The sequence below is a fragment of the Corvus cornix genome, chromosome 12, assembly GCF_000738735.6.
Source record: "Corvus cornix cornix isolate S_Up_H32 chromosome 12, ASM73873v5, whole genome shotgun sequence".
Taxonomy (NCBI): Eukaryota; Metazoa; Chordata; class Aves; order Passeriformes; family Corvidae; genus Corvus; species Corvus cornix.
In genome coordinates this window covers 19,874,972-19,891,950 of record NC_046342.1, presented here as the reverse complement: position 1 = coordinate 19,891,950, position 16,979 = coordinate 19,874,972, and the positions used below count along the sequence as shown (strand labels likewise).

Here is a 16,979-nt window from a genome sequence, read left to right as displayed (position 1 = left end):
CATCTACTCTTCACAGGTTTGGTGTGATTTATTGCCATCCCTTGATGTTTGTGTACCTGATTGATAGACAAAGACTTCCCAGAATCCCAGAACGGTTTGGGTGGGAGGGACCTCAAAGCCCATCCAGTGCCACCCCTGCCATGGCAGGGACACCTCCCACTGTCCCAGGCTGCTCCAAGCCCCAATGTCCAGCCTGGCCTTGGGCACTGCCAGGGATCCAGGGGCAGCCCCAGCTGCTCTGGGCACCCTGTGCCAGGGCCTGCCCACCCTCCCAGGGAAGGATTTCTTCCCAATCTCCAATCTAAATCTCCCCTCGAGTGTTTTTGCCACACTCTGAGGAGGAGGGGAGTTCTACTGAGTTTTGTGGTTTCCAGGCTCTGCAGCCAGGGGCAGGATCCTCCCTCTAACCACAGCTCTGGCTGCTGCCTCTGGCTGCATTTCGCTGCCAGAGGATTCATTCCTGTGCTCTGGAGGGATGGAGGCAGCACAGCCCCACAGCTGGAGCCTCTCCCCATCCCAAAGAAAAGCTGTACTGGTCCCCACTGCCAGCTCAGGGCTTCTGCCCTTGTCATGAAAAACATGGAGCAAGTTTTGCTTTGGTTTGTAGGCAAAGATGGATGGGCTAAAGCTAAATCAGGGCCAGGCTCCAGGCCTTTGCCATCCAATTTTTGCTCAGTGAGCTGTGGAAGTGTAGAGGGACGTGAGGATCTTTAAGGTCCCTTCCCACACAAACCGTCCTGGCACTCTGTGCTATTTACATCTCAGAGTTACTAATTTACTTGTTGCATATTATACATATTATGTTCAATCTTAAAATATTACTTTATATTATTTTTAATTCCATGCCAAATTTTTGGGGTTTTTTTGTTGTTGTCCTGACCTTTCCAGAGCACCGAGCTTTGCCAGCAAACCCAATCATTTGCCCATGCTGCACAAAGGCAAAGCTAACTGCAAAATAATATTGGTGCCATCTATTTATAGCAGATATAAAATCCCCACAGGAAGCTGGTAAATCCCCTTCTCTGTGCTCAGGTATGAGGGGCCACAGCATTGCTTTTCCAGTAGGGCTTCATTATCCAATCCTGGTGATTGATGCCATTCCCGAGTAATCTTTCAGATAAATGAGCCCTCCCCATCTCATTTCCATAACTATTTTATCACCGTGTGAATTAGCTCCTCACACTTCTGCAGAGTTACCTCTCCAACAGGAATTTCTTTACAGAGCAATAGAAACATCCAGCAAATAAAAAACATCCCAGCAAGTGCTAAATATCTCCCAACAAACTTCCGATTCTTCTCTTTTGACAATTAAAATATTGACATTTTTTCATCAACTCCTTTCTCAACAGGTGAGAAAATCCAAACCAGGAAACAAGGACAAGGCAGGGATGTTTTCTAGGAAAGATAGTGGTTATCCAATAAAATCCAATCTAGATGTAAAATCCAACTATGTGAAAATCTTCCTTTCTCAATATCTGCAGGAGTTTCCTAAAACATCCCTTTTTTTTGGAAAACAGCTTCGAACTAAATTAAAAAACAGCTTTAGAAATTGGGTTTAAAGGACTTGGAGACAACAAAAGCCATTTGTTCTGAGGCAGTCTGGGTTGGCTTAGATTGGTTCCCTCGATTCTGAGCTGAGAAAGGTGTGAAAATAGGCAAAGAGGAGAAAAAGATTTGACTGCTCTGGATGAAAGGATCAATTCCTGATGAGTTTCTGTTTGTGCTCACTATAAACCCATTTTTTCAGGGGTGTCACATAAATCCAAGTGTACTCTCACACTGAATGAAGATGGAACTGAAACCAGGGTGGGATTTGGGGGTGTGGGTGGTCAAATTCAGCCACAGAGGTCTCACACCTCACCACTGGGACGTATTTAAGATGCTCTCTTCATCAAAACCCCTTATATTTAAAAAGAAAATAAAATGTGTTAAACCCTTTTCTAAGGACAGGGTGTGAGATCAAAGGAAAAACCAGGTGTGGAAAACTATGACCATTATTCAACTGCTCAAACATTTCAATATTTTCAATTTAAAAGTCATTCTTGCTAAAAAAGCTGTCACATCCACAAGCTGACCAATGCCATATATAAAAAATTGTCCTTCAGAATTATTTGAATCACAAAAAATGCTCCCAAACCAGGTTTTAAAGGACTACCTAATGGTAGTGTTTATCTAGGAGAGTTCAGCAGCAGAGTGTGGAGAAAAGAGCTTTGAGGTGCAAAGCCCAGCACTCCCAAGGGATGGAATTGCCAGTTAATTCTCCATTTCCGGGGATTTCCAGGCAGGCCCACCCAGATCAGCCCAAGGATGGGTCAGGTTTTCCTCTGTGGCAGCCAGGACTCGTCCCAGTGACACCCCCTCCACCCCCAGCAGCTCCTGCAATTCCCAGTTCCTGACCTCCACGCCAGCCGGGATGGTGAGGGGTGCCCGGGGCGGCTGGGGCACAGCTGGGCACAGCTGCAGGAGGATCCAAGGAGGAACCTCCGAACAGGAGCACCCAGCATTAACAATCCCGGGTTTCAGGTGGTTTTGAACGTTTGGTGATGGCCAGAAGGGTGGTGGGAGCTCGCGGCTGGTCCCAGATGAGCAGCAGTCCCCTCCGCGCGTTCGGTACCTCTCCTCTCTGGTGAGCAGAGCCCTGCCATCAACTCCCCTCCAAAGCTCTGCTGCCAGCAGTGTCCTTTCCGTGGCGGGGAGCGCTGGCACCCAGCCCAGTTCCCAGCTGAGGCCATCCCAGTGAGCAGCACATCCCAGCGCAAAGTGAGGGCTGGGATGTTCGGATGCAGTTGATCCCCGGCGTTCCCGGCCTCGTTGCCATGACAGCGGAGCACCAGGGCTGCCTCCTCTCCTCTCTGGAAACGCAGCTCTGCTGCTCCAGCGCTCCCAGCTCCCGCCTCACCCAGCAGGGAATGCTGGCAGCGCTGGCACGGCTGGGCAGGACAGACCCGCACTGCTCCTGCTCCCAGCACGCACGCTGCTGGCACCTCGGGGCCTTGGCAGAGTTCGTACTGCTCCTACAGGGTGTGCGTGAAGGCACAGCCCTCACTGGGATGGAGAAAACAGGGAACGCAGCCACAGAGTCCGCAGGTTCCCATCGAGAGGACTCCTGCAATTTACCGTTCCTGCAATAAAACCACAGAACTTCGTGTCACCACTCCAGGAGCTCAGGGGGACACGGAGCTCCTCCGGACTCCTCTTTGCTGGCAAACCAGGCTGTGCATTAATGATGGAATAATTTCTATTTCTGTCAAGCTGATGCCAAAATGTCCTAACTTTTAAAAAACTTGGTGACATTTGTATAAACTATAGGGGATTGCCACCTCTTCTAAATCCAGATTTCCTCCATAACCTGGGACATTATTCCTCATGTTCTGTGCTTGTTCTTCAGCCTGCGGATGAGCTGAGTTTCCACTGAGATGTCTTTCAAGCCTTTGCTCCCACATATTCTTAGATTTCCCTTCAATTTTTCTATTCACATAGAAAATATTTATGTTTCCATACAGCCTGGCTTTACCTGTCGTGCAGCTGGAGCTCAGCCTTCCCGACTCCCTGGGGTTTGTCCCCTGCATGTCCCTGAGCAAGGACACCTCTGCACGTGGAAATGGGGAGAAGCACCCAGCAGCTTTCATCCTCTTCCACTTCTCCTTGAAGGATTTCCTTTCCTTTGGAATGTTCTCTCTGAAACTGTGCCAAAACGAACAGCATTCCTCAAATTCAATTTGTTATTGCTTGAACAACAGAAGAAAACATAATATTCTTGGGTATATAATATGCAAAATATGCTTGGGTTTATTATTTGAAAAACACAGACAGCTTCGCCTTTGGAGATTAGGGAGAGCAGAAATAACATTCCCTATGCAGAAATAAAGCTGTTTTTCTCAGCAACATCCACAAATGCTGTCCCAGGTGTTCCACTGTTTCTGTCCATGGCTGGACACAGCACATTCCTTAACAGCCATGTGGAGACAGGGATGTGAGAAGCACATCCTAACCCATGGGAAGCTGTCCAAATTTCCCCTTGTTCCCTGCTCCCCATCCCCAGGGACCTGGGGCAGCTCTTTCCTGGAGCCCAGATGATCTGATTTACCCATTCCTTAAAAACCTGGCCTGGTGCCCCTGCCCGAGGCAGGGGGTGCAGTGAATTGGTCTCTAAGGTCCCTCCCAACCCCACCCATTCCAGGATTCCATGACACAGTGCCCATCCATCCCAGCCATCAGGACAGGATGGGAAATGCTCCATCCCAAAGGTCTGGGGCTGTGGAGGAGGAAGACAGAAGCACCAACAGAAGTTCTGCTGATTTAGCACCCAGTGCACCCAGTTTCCCTCTGCATTCAGGGCTTTGTTGGCAGCTCCAGGCTCCCTTCCCAGCTCCAGAGCAGCCCCTCAGGAGAACCCCTGCTCTGTGAGTGGATGCACAAGAAATGCCCAGACACAAATTCAGGCCACCCTTTCCTCTTCGAGCCATCAACACAAGGATGCAACAAATACAGCAGCAGCACTCCACAGGCTGCTGGACTCCGCTCTCAGCCTTCTCACTCAGCCAAGAACTCCCACAGAAACGCTTTTATATCTCAAGACTACTTGAGAGGAACCTAAGTACTGCACTGTCACTGCCAAATTTAATTTTTTCGTGGAGCTCTCATCTCACTGAAAAGCTTGCCAGCCTTTCTGAGGGCTGAGAGCTCCTCAGGGCACGGCCTGGCCTCTCCCCAAGAGGCACAACCTGCCCTGGAAGGCCAAGGAGCTCTGCACTCCCCACCTTGTTGGTCTGTCCCCCTCTCCTCCTGCGTTCAGAGAGCAATTCACCATCTCAAGTACATCTTCTGTAGTGGCTGCAGAGTCACCCTCCTGCAAGGGGAGCACGCAGGGACCCTCTGCAATCCCAGAATCGCTGAGGTTGGAAAAGCCCTCCAAGATGATCAAGTCCAAGCTGTGCCTGACCCCCACCTTGTCCCCTGCCCAGAGCACCAATTGCCACCTCCAGCCCTTCCTTGGACACCTCCAGGGATGGGCACTCCAAACCTCCCTGGGCAGCCCCTGCCAAGGCCTGAGCACCCTTTCCATGGAGAAATTCCTGCTGCTGTCCACCCTGAGCCTCCCCTGGCACAGCCTGAGGCCGTTCCCTCTCCTCCTGGCCCTGTTCCCTGGGAGCAGAGCCCGACCCCCCCGGCTGCCCCCTCCTGTCAGGGACTTGTGCAGAGCCACAAGGTCCCCCCTGAGCCTCCTTTGCTCCAGGCTGAGCCCCTTTCCAGCTCCCTCAGCCGCTCCTCACATGGGTGGCTGTGCAGAGCCTTCCCCAGCCACACGTTTGGCACACGTGAAAGGGCGAGGGCAGATCCTCCTGGGTGGATTTTCACGGTTTGTCGTGATAAAAATCTTCCAAAGAACAGAGAGTGAGGACAGAAACAGAGATGGTGCAGTACCCAGAGTAAACTGGAGAAACAAAATTAGAAACAATCTGTGTTTCAAAAATGTGGTCAACAGAATGCATCACCATGACAATTCTTGCTAGAAGCAACAAGAGAGGCTTCCTGGCAGTGCTGAAGGAGGGCTGGTTCAGGAGTGAAGATTCATCAAAATGCAATTTACAGCACCAAAAAAATATATCTGTAGTGGCATTTCATTGACTTTTATTCTTAAAATGTGAGAACTAGACTGAAGAAGCATTACCTTACACTGAATTCTGTGAAAATCCTGATCCTGACAGAAAATCAGAGACATCTTTAGCATGTTCCTTAGTGGTTGCATTCCAGACAAAGCTAAAATAAGGATCAAAGATTTATATCACAGATATAAAATAAAATCAAATGAGAGTCTCGGATTAAGGCACACAGAGGTGGGCTTTAAATTATAAATACAGTTTTAAAAGGAAATGTAAAGAAAGGATTAAAATACCCAAGCACTGAAAAATAATTCCTTTTAAGGGTGTCACCATGTCCCAGCTCCCAGCCATGAGAGAAGCACAACTTGCTGCAATTTTAATGATGGCTCTTTCAAAACATCCCATTCAGGGGGTTGGACGTCCCTCCCCCCCAGCTGCCCTCCCTGGCACGCTGGGTGAGGATTCACAGCCACAGAAATGGATTGTTTTAATTTGGGGCATCTGAGAGGCGACATCAGCGCTCTCCTGATGGATGAGGTCACACAAATGTGTTCATTTGCATCGTGGTGGGGAGAGGGCTCAGCTGAAAGGGGAGAAAAAAGGGTGTAAATCTACCTGGAGACAGAGCCAAGGAGCCCAGAGAAGCTGCCCCTGGATCCCTGGCAGTGTCCAAGGCCAGGCTGGACATTGGGGCTTGGAGCAGCCTGGGACAGTGGAAGGTGTCCCTGCCCACGGCAGGGGTGGCACGGGGTAGAATTTAAGATCTAAATCATTCTGGGATTCTGTGATCATAAAAAACCCCAAGGAAACACAGCAATGTTTTGATGACAAATGAAATAAAGAACAACTGTGGCTGGGGGTGGTGGTGGGATGGAAATCACGTCTCCACCTCTGGAGCTTCACCCAGCAGCTCTCCCTCAGGGGTTACTATTTACTACATTTTAGGGAGTGCAGGCACTGAGGATAAATTTCCTCTCTTAAGCCCATAAATCTCTGCAGGTCTGACTGAACGCTCAGCATGGTATATGTGTGTGGCTGGGCTGACCTTGAGCTGGGGAAAAGTTTGTTAAAAAACTTCTTTTGGAAAAAACTCCGTTGCAGGCTGACAAATCCTGCACAGCTGTCCATCAATTGCCACAAGTTGTCTTAATTTTTTAGTACTTAAGTAACTTTTCTTTCTCATCAAAATACTTCGTGTCAAATATTTCATTTTGAATGTTTTTCTGTGTTAAAAAATAGTAAATTACTTAGCAACTAAAATGAAATATCTAACGGGAGGTCAAATTGGTTACTTTGTTGATTCTGGGATGAAATAACAATTTTTTATCATTTTTGCTTTAAACAAAGCTTTTTTTTTCTTCCCCAGGCAATTTCGAATTGCCAGGGAATAAAATAAATATATTACTCCCAGGTAGGTACTGTATAAGTAATATATGGTAGAGTTATAATAGAACACTGAAAAACTCCATTACATTCCTGTTCCGTTGTCAGAGGCAGGACTGGCTGGAGCAGCACTTGTATATCTCAGTGATATCTAATTCCCAGGGAAAACCTACCAGCACTGAGAGCACAGCCAGCTGCAGGCAAACAGGATCATCAAACACTGTCAGCAAACAGATTATTCACAGAAATGAAAAGAAAAAAAAGAAACAGGACAAGAGACAACGTCTATAATATTCATAATTCAAAATAAAATTATTTTATTTCATTAACGACAGTGTAACTCCTGGTGCAGTTTGAGGTGCAGCATGGAAATGGGGGCCAGGCCTCTCTGGCACCGGTGAGGAGCTCAGAAGGGCCAAGGAATGTCTCACCTTGGGCTTTTAGGGGAAATTCCCCCATAGCAGCAGCCTGGCCAAGTTCTCAGCTCTTTCCCACACTGGGACTTGGTATTGCACCTGTATCCCATGGAGAGTTTGTCCTGTGAGAGGAAAACCACAGCACACATCACGGAGTCACTGAGGCTGGAAAGGCCCTCCCAGCCCATCGAGTCCAACCTGTGCCCCATCCCACCTTGTCCCCAGCCCAGAGCTCTGAGTGCCACCCCCAGCCCTTCCTTGGGCACCTCCAGCCCTTCCTTGGGCACCTCCAGGGATGGGCACTCCAAACCTCCCTGGGCAGCCCCTGCCAAGCCCTGACCACCCTTTCCATGGAAAATTCCTGCTGCTGTCCAATCTGAGGCTCCCCTGGCACAGCTGGAGGTTTTGTCCTCTCATCCTGTCACTTGTTTCCTGGGAGAACACGTTATGATGTATTGTACATTCCTACAACACCTTTACTATCAAATTACCCCAACCTGCTTTGTGTCCTCGATCCTCTGTGTCTGCAGCTCCTGGTGATGTGAAGGGAATGAGGTTTTCCAGAACCACACGAGGTGCAAATTCTCTGTTTGTCTCATAAACCACTTCTCTGGAGCACAGAAAGAAAATCCAGTTGTTCTCACAAGGACTTTAACAACAGGAATAATTGTGAGGATCTGGGAGGGAAGGAAACCAAGGCAGAGTTGTGAAGCCACCTCTGGAGCTGAGCTCCTGCAGCTCCCCAGGGCTGGTGACCTGCAGGGACAGGGGCTGGGACACAGTTCAGCTCTGCTGGGCCCCACTTCAGCTGTGCTGAGACCCACTTCAGCTCTGCTGGGCCCCACTTCAGCTGTGCTGAGACCCACTTCAGCTCTGCTGGGCCCAGTTCAGCTCTGCTGGGACCCAGTTCAGCTCTGCTGGGCCCAGTTCAGCCATGCTGGGGCCCAGTTCAGCTGTGCTGGGGCCCAGTTCAGCTGTGCTGGGCCCAGTTCAGCTCTGCTGAGCCCAGTTCAGCTGTGCTGGGCCCAGTTCAGCTGTGCTGAGTGGCATCCATGCAGGGCTGGGGTGACCACTCGCGGCCACCTCTGGGTCCGCGTGGCCGCTCTTCCCCGGCGCCTGGCAGACAGGGCCGCATTCAGAAACACGCAATGTTGGAATATTTCCCGGAGCAGGGCTCTCTCTCCAGTGACGTCAGCCTTTCCCCCCAGTGGTCCCAGTTGCCGCCGTGGGCTGGGCTGCCCAACACCTCCCTCGTGGAGGGGAGCCTGGCCCTCGGTGACTCACGCTGTCACCGGCTGAAGTGACAAAGTGCTGCATTTCCTCCGCAGCCCGTGGCACGGTGCATCAGTCAGAGAGGGGGCACAGCTCCAGCCCCCCCGCTCTATTTATGGGTGCAGAGAGAGAAAAACATGCTCCTGCCACATTTTAAAATAAGATGTATGTGAGTTTTGTGAAAAACACCAGATGATTGCACACAAGGATGAGGGGATATTAATGCAGACAGTGACACCTCCAGTTTTTGTGCTGCCTGGAGAAGGCACCAGCAGAGCTGCCAGCCTGGCCTTTGGGCACCTGGTTCCTGCCCTGCCTTTAGCAGAGGGTGGGAAGGGCAGGGGACACACCAGGAAACACCAGGAGCATCTAAAAAACCACAGACAGGCCAAATTCTGGTCTAGCTTTGAAGCCAATCTGGCAAAGAGCACTGGGAGATAACAGGAACACCGAGAAATTTTGAAATATTTTCACTTTGCAGGAATTTATAAATCTATGAAAGGCTCATTGATGTATTTGAGACAGCTTTGGCTTTCTAGTATTTATTTAAAGCAGTAATTATTCAGAGTATTTTACAGGATGTTCAGTCCTTCAAGTGAAGCTGTACAGCAGCAACTATAAAATGCAAAGGGCAACACTGCTCAAATGAGAGACCTCAGACACAGAGGGGTTTTAGCTTCTCTAAACCTCATTTGTAAGCAGGGATAAAATGGAAGAGTAAATGGAGGAACCTGATAGCTTCATGTCAGAAAAGACATGAACCGTGACACAGCAATGTCAGCCAAAGGAAAATGAGCTGTTAAAACACCTGGAGTGGAACAACACACGGTTTCTAAAGTGGCAGATTAAAAAAAAAAACTGATAATGGGTCACGAATGATGAAATTTATGCCTTGCTTCTGCCGTGCACTGGGACTTCCACTTTCAAATTTCCAGTCAGAACAGATTAGATTGCCTCCAAATGAAAGTGTCAAGGTAAAACCCAGCAAGTGTAGTTCAACAGCTTTGTAAAAACATTAGCAGCAAGGGAAACAAGAAAACAAACCTCATTCTGCTTCTCCATGCAGCCCCTGCACCTGGAGAACAAGACTTTAACAGAGGCAGCAGAAATGTGATAAAAACCCAGGGCCCGTAGCAATGGGGTGGAAGGAGGCCTTAAGTGCCTGTCAAAAGATGTTAAATAAGATTTTTTGGAACTAAACCATGATTCAGCTTTTCTAATATCACATAAAACTAAAAATTGGCAAAAAGGTGAGGGTTTTTTTATTGACCTTCAGGAGGAAAAACCTCTCGATGGCTGGTGGCCACGGTGGATGCAGAGAACAGGCAGCTCCAGCTCGGGTGATTACTGAGCAAACCACTTTCCCAACCATTTTTTTCCTCCTGCTTCAAGCAATGCCTCAGCACAATTTAACAGTTTCCAATTCAGTAACTAAAATAACTCAAAGGTCTTTATTTTTCTAGGGTGAGAAGGGCAAATGACAACTCAGAAGCGTTTCTGCTGTGAGGGCTCCACAACATTTGTCTGGCACAGGACGTGTCTCGTCACAGCCCGGGCGCTGGGGCGCCCACGGTGGCATTTCCACGGTGCTGGGCTGGAGGTGGAAAGCTGCACTGCCTGCAAATATCCCCAGTGACACACTGTGGGGAGGAGAAAAAATCATTTTCCTCCTGACCCTGAATGAGTTCCCACAAAAAAACCCCAGACTTGGGTTAATTATTTCTCCCAGCTCGGAGGAAGCGGCGGATGGATCGCACCACGCCTGACCCCGCAGCGACCTCCTCTTCCCTCAAAGTTTAATGCAGCTTTTTGGAACTCTTATCAATTGAAACAAGAGATCTTCCTCGGATCATAAGCGCTGAGGGGAATCAGTAAATCCTGCTATTTTATTGTGCTGACCTTTAGACCACCACCTGTCTTTTGGCTCTTCAGTTTATATATGAGAAAATACCACGAGGTATTGGAGCATCCAAGCTGCCCCTTCCACCACCACACACAGACCTTAAACCCTTTATCACTGAGCTGGAAGTTACATTTTTATCAAGTGGCTGCTTGAAGCCATGGATAAGAAGGAGGAAAACCCTGCTCATCTATAACCACTTTTAGTTAATGCCAGTGAACAGGATTTTTTATTTGCTTACATCATCTACTGCTAAAGTCATATTTTCTCTGTTAAGTCTATGTTTTGAAAAGTCCTTGGCATTTTAATTGGCTCAGTATTTCAATTCTCTGTCAAAAAAGAGACTTGCTGAAAAAACACCACCTGATTTCTCCGTGGATTCCTCTTTCTCAGAGCCCCCTAAGTGCTGCTCCCCCTGGGCAGAAATTTGCAGTGCACTGGCTGCAGTTCTTACCCAAACGTCTCCCTCTGAAACAGTCTGGCAAATCCACTCATCTCCACAGCATCGATCAGGAGCACTCTACCCGCAGGCACCTGGCTCACCATTAGGGATTCCAGACCAAGCTTTGCATTTCTTCTCCTCCACCAAAGAGCGACAAAGAAAGAGCCAGGGAAAGAAAAAGCTACAAGTGGCTGGAGCCGTGGGCAGCGCTGGAAGGGAAGATTTCTTGTGGGAGCTGCAGCTAAGAATGTTACCTTTGGTCCCCAGTTCCTCCTTCCCTGCTGTCCTTCGCACAGCTCGGATCTGAATATTGGGATCATCCAATATCTGAATATTGGAGCGGGGCACTGGAGAGCAGGGAGGAGACACAGCAGGAGGTTTAGGTTGGAAAAGCCCGTGGAGACATCGAGTCCAACCCTGCTCCAGCCCTGCCAAGGCCACCACTGCCCCCTGTCCCCAAGTGCCACATCCACTGGGCTTTTAAACCCTCCAGGGACGGGGACTGAACCCCTGCCCTGGGCAGGAGGGAGCCACAAGGACTGAGTCCAACTCCTGGCTCTGCACAGGGCAACCCCAAAACCCCACCCTGCCTGAAGGTGCTGCACACAATGTAAGCATCACATGCAGTGAGGAACTGCCCCACACAAGGGAAATGCTTGCAAGCAAAAATTATTTCCATTTAATTTAGTGGAAGTAATGACAACCCCGTTTTTACCTGAGCACTGCCCAGAGCTGCCTCCAAACATCGTTACCTGAGGGCTGGGATGAGGCCAACAACCCTCCCCCAAAAAAGGCAGCACCCTGCAAGCAACACTCCTGTTTCCAGCTGCCAAGGATTTAGACAAGAGTCCAAATTTCTGCTGCATTTCAGCCATTTTGCATTATGCAACCCCCAGCATGCATTTTGATTTTCTCCCAGTATCCAGGGCAGGTTGGAACTATTAGGATCTGCCAAAGCTTACCCATTTTCAGATGTCTCAGGAGAAAATGAGGAAGGCCAGGGGTTTTTTTATACCAGCAAATAACAGTTTGCTGGCTGCTGTAAGTTAGAGGTTAATGGCTCTGCATGAGGAAACAAGGATAATGGCCAGTTCTGAGCAAGATTCAGTTTCGAGTTGCTTGAAAACTGAAAAGAAGGTCAGCACGCCCAGCCAGGTTCCTCTGTGCTTTTGTTTTATTCAGCTTTGCAAATCAGAGCTCTCTTCATTGCCTCAGTCTCTGGTGTGAGAGCAAAAAAAATATAGTTGCAAGGCTGAACTGTTATGTTATTATGTTCCCCATCCTATTATCTAAATTGCTGTGCCACGAGCGGATTCAGCCCAGAAGCCTCTCTTGATCTATAGCTCGGGGACCAGGACTGCTGGGTTTTTCAAGCCCTGGTGTGTGTACACGGGGCTGGAATCATTTGGAAATCTGTTTAGAAGCTGTCCAGTGTAATTGAGAAGGATTTTTCTTGTGCCTTCGAGGTCACACACATCCAAAGGTGAAACTTGCTGCAGCAGCTGTTTTAAAGGGATCAGGGAGGAGAACAATTACTTGTGGACTGGGGATCAGGAAGGGGGAATCCCCAGAGAACTCTAAAGAACTTCGAAATAATGTAGATGATGCACCAAGAACAGGGTGAGTCAGGAGAGGAGAATCTGGGAAGAAAGTTAATGAAATTGGAACAAATTGCCTATTGAAAGAATTTCTGATCTCCACAACTTTGCTTTGCCTTCTCTCACCTATCGATCCCAACTGGGTGCGCGGTCAGGACCCTGCCACCCCTGCTCTGTCACATGGGAGTCCTGACCCACGAGTGCCACTGGAGGGTGGGAACTGGTTCTGGGTTCTCCATGGATTTCCTGTGCAGGAATTTCAGGCACAGCCCGAGCTCCAGCATTTAAAGCCTTCAGTGAGTGTTTCCTCCCCAGAGCTGTGCAGCCACAGGGGCGGAGAGGTCAGGGACAAAGCGGGGGGCAATTAACAGGAGATCATTCCATAAGTGCATCAGTAATAAAGGAAAACTGAAAAAGGAGAGGGAAAGCCATTAACCAAGGAAGTTGAGTGTTTAATAAGCTTTCCTTGCTTCAATCTTCATGAAAAGGCTAACTGAGAGCAGATGGTCGGCACAATAATGCTGGAACAAAGAGGGAAGTTTATAATCTCCTCCAAAGGCAGCAGGGAGAGTGCCTGGCTAATTTAGATGTTTGCAAATTGGTTATGCTGATGAACTTTATCTTTGCATACTTAAAGGACTGTCTGAATCAATATCAGTGTTTTAACTGTTATTGGGGAAGGCCGGAGAGGAAAAGACGGGGAAAAAGGAACCACATCTGTAGAATCACCAATGGTTGGGGTTGGAAGGACCTTAAAGTTCATCTTGTTCCCCTGCCATGGGGAGGGACACCTCCCACTGTCCCAGGCTGCTCCAAGCCCCAAATTCCAACCTGACCTTGGACACTTCCAGGGATCCAGGGACAAGCCCAGCTGGGCACCCTGTGCCAGGGCCTCCCCACCCTCACAAGGAACAATTCCTTCCTGATCTCTAATCCAAACCTCCTTCTGTCACTGTGAAGCCATTGCCCCTTGTCCTGGCACTCATGCTCTTGTTAGTAGTCTCTCTCCAGAAAAGGAAAGGATATTGCTTTACATCCCAGCTCAAAAGGCATCCATTCCCAGAAAAACTAACTTTCCATAAAAGCAACAAGACACCAAAATTGTGGGCAGCTGCAAAGAGCACTGCTGGACTGCACCATCCCAACTGCACCTCCTCCCACAGGACACTACACATTCAGAGCTTGGCTTTAGCCTTCTGTACCACCCTGGCCTGTGGTGCCATCTCCACAGCTCACAGAGCCACTGGGAGACCATTCCTTTCCAGAAACAGCTCTGCTGAAAATGAAGAGATGAATCAAGTTGCTGAGAGACCTGCCTTGAGCTCAGCATTATTAATTCCTTCATTAATGACTTGCATGACAGAGGAGGGATGTGCTGGTTAAATTGGCTGCTGGCACTGCACAGGGAAGGACTGCGAGCACACGAGAGCACGGAATTAAAATCCAGAAAAGTCTTGCCATTGCAGAAATCACCTTCAAAGAATGCCTGTTGTTCAAGAGAGACAAAGCAGACCCCACACCTGGGCAGAAATAATCAATGGTGTCATTCCAGGGTGGGGAAGGGAGCTGAGGATGAGAGGCCATCGCTCTGGCACAGCAAACGGAATTGTGACCATCAAAATTCGGGAAATAATCCTTCTCCTGGGTTCAGCCCCACTAAGTCCTAACTGGAGAAATATAATCTGCTTTATACACTCTGTGCTAGTGAACTTGTGGAGCAAGTGAAGGGAATCAAAGGAGGGCAAGGAAGGAGATCAGAGGTCTGGGAAACATCCCCAGTGGATGAAGCAAAGCTGGGGAACTGAGCCTTAAACCAGACACTGAGGAGAGAGCTTAGAAACTGAAAATAAAGTCAAGGTAACAGTAAAGACAAAACAATGAACTGTTCTCCCCATCGGGCATGACTTGAGGGAGGAAGATGAAGGATAAATCCCAGGGAGCCCCCCAGGCCGTGGGCAGAGCTGTGAGTGACCAGCACTGCTCCAGACACAGGGACCCCACCACCACTGCCCACTCTGCCCGGTCAGGAGCTGACACTGACCCCTCAACACCTGCAAACCACCTACCAACAAAAGCTTGGAATGTGGCATGAAAAATTCAGGAAGGTCAATTAAACTGTTCATGGCTATTTAATAATAGGGAAGATAAGAAAAATAACCAAATAAATTACTTGTTCTGAATTATCCCTCCATTTTACCTGCAGTTCATTACTGACTCAGATTAATGAACGTTGAAAAGATATTACTCTCGTCTGAATACTCAGACTTTGCTACCTGATTGCGATTTTTGAAATGAAAAATGCAGTATATCAATTCTGGATGAATTTTTTAATAGAGTCAAGTGCCAAATGCCCTCCAGGAGCAGACCTATCATTTAAAGTGATCACATTGCTATCTCAGGCTGTGAAGTTCCCAGATTCCCCAAGCTTCCTGCTGAAAACACAGGACTCACCAAACAATGGTTAACACAGGAATTACCTGGGGAATTGGGCTGGAGCAGGGAATCGCCTGCATTGCTCCAGACAGCTCAGCACACTTCAGCTGGGGCTGTTATAAATAGTGAGAGCTGTGAAAAGACCCAACCCTCCCCTCAGGGTGTTGTGGGCTTATTTTATTCATTTTCACCTTCAGCAAAGGAGTGTTTGCCAGGGAAAATGCTTTTGTGCTTAGCAAAAAATAAAACCTGTGAATCACTAGGAAAGCTGAGAGGGAAAGGTCACCAACTGGCTTCTCCAGACATTCATTTCATCGTTGTAGGGCCTGGACTCCTTCATGTGATCACTCAGCTCTAGATTTTAATAGACAGGACTTGGTGAAGGTGAGAATCTGGTGTTTCTTCAGGAGAAGCAGAGGGGAGGTGACAAACAGCACAGTGCTCAGTGCCAGCTGATTTACTTCCCAGCTCCTGCTAAATGATTTATTCCAATTGCTCAGCTCGGGAAATGGACCAAGACAGAAATCCTGGGATGAGTAGCTGGGGAGCAATGAGCCCTGGGGACACTCATCAGCCCAGCACAGGAGAGGGGTTCAGCCCTCCCCAGGAGAGATCAGCACCCTGCACAGAGGCTCAGGGTGGGCATCAGCAGGAATTTCCCCATGGAAAGGGTGCTCAGGCCTTGGCAGGGGCTGCCCAGGGAGGTTTGGAGTGCCCATCCCTGGAGGTGCCCAAGGAAGGGCTGGAGGTGGCAATTGGTGCTCTGGGCTGGGGATAAGGTGGGATTGGCACAGCTGGGACTCCATGGACTGGGAAGGCTTTTCCAACCTTCAGCCATACCCCTCAGCTCCAGCACAGAGGAGCCCCTGGCTCAGGGAGCACCAAATGCCTCAAGCAGAGCAGGAGGAGCCTGAGAAGGTCCTGGGGGATTTATTTTTCCCAGCAGACACAGCTCCTCCAGAATAGGAGCACAGGAAACTTCCTGCAGAACATTCTCCCTTCAGGGGGGTGTTGTGGCACAATAAACCTCACCCGAGACTTACTCAGCTGTGGGAAGGGATATTTGCAAGGCTGCTGTTCATTTATGGGTGGGGATTGAGTGGCTGATTCCCTCAGCGCCTTTGGAAGCCCCTCTCTGCTCCATGGATCCAACGGGCACCGTCACAGCCCCGCCTTGTCCCCCGACCACGGGGAGGTTGCTGGGAACAACAGCTCTCAGAGGTACCTGAGAACAACATCCCCTCCTTCAGAGCTTTAAAATTAGGATAAAACCACTCATGTCCAAAGCCAGCCTTGTCCTCACGATGGTTTAAACTCTTGTGCTTCCCAGCTGCAATTGTGAGTGTGGCACAGCCACATCCTGCTGCATCAGGGATGCAAACTCCTGCCCAGAGCCTTGGGAACTCCAAGCTTTGGCCCACACGGTCTCAGCTTGCTTGGATGGACTGGTCCCGGATAAAGATTTCAAGGAGAAATTGCATTTACGGCTCCTGCTTTTCCCTCCAAGCCTTGGTCTGTCTGACTCCCACCAAGCCAGGTTGTGCTGCCCTCTCAGGCCTTTAACAGCTCCCACTTGTAGGAGAAAATGCTGAGTCCAGTGGCAAAGCTGTTAAGTCCAAAGGCATTTTAAACTTGTGACAGCCACCTCAGCCCCTTATCAGCCATTCTGGAGATACATCACAAACTCACAGGCAATCCATGTAGAAACAACCATCCCTCGTGTGGGTTCTGCACAAACCTCATCCACTGAGCAGTTCCATGACTGAACCACTGCAACAAATACATTGGGAATATCTTATTTAATTACTCTGCTGCACAAGGCAGCTGTTCACACAGGATTTGCCCCTACTTCCCTACCTTTTACATTAATCCTTCCCCTAATCAAGAGGAACTCCCTAGAGCCCATCTCATACAAGTTTGGCATCAGGACCA

The 16,979-nt window shown here is 49.0% G+C and overlaps 1 long non-coding RNA gene across 1 annotated transcript; it reads right to left on the bottom strand.

Moving 5' to 3' along the window:
• Nucleotides 1–7,272: 7,272 nt before the first annotated feature.
• LOC120410698 lies at nucleotides 7,273–8,169 on the bottom strand. The gene is made up of 2 exons (XR_005603013.1): nucleotides 7,900–8,169; nucleotides 7,273–7,524 (listed from the first exon to the last, which is right to left on the bottom strand). It is a non-coding gene; the product is annotated as an uncharacterized LOC120410698 (long non-coding RNA).
• Between the last annotated feature and the right edge of the window lie 8,810 nt (nucleotides 8,170–16,979).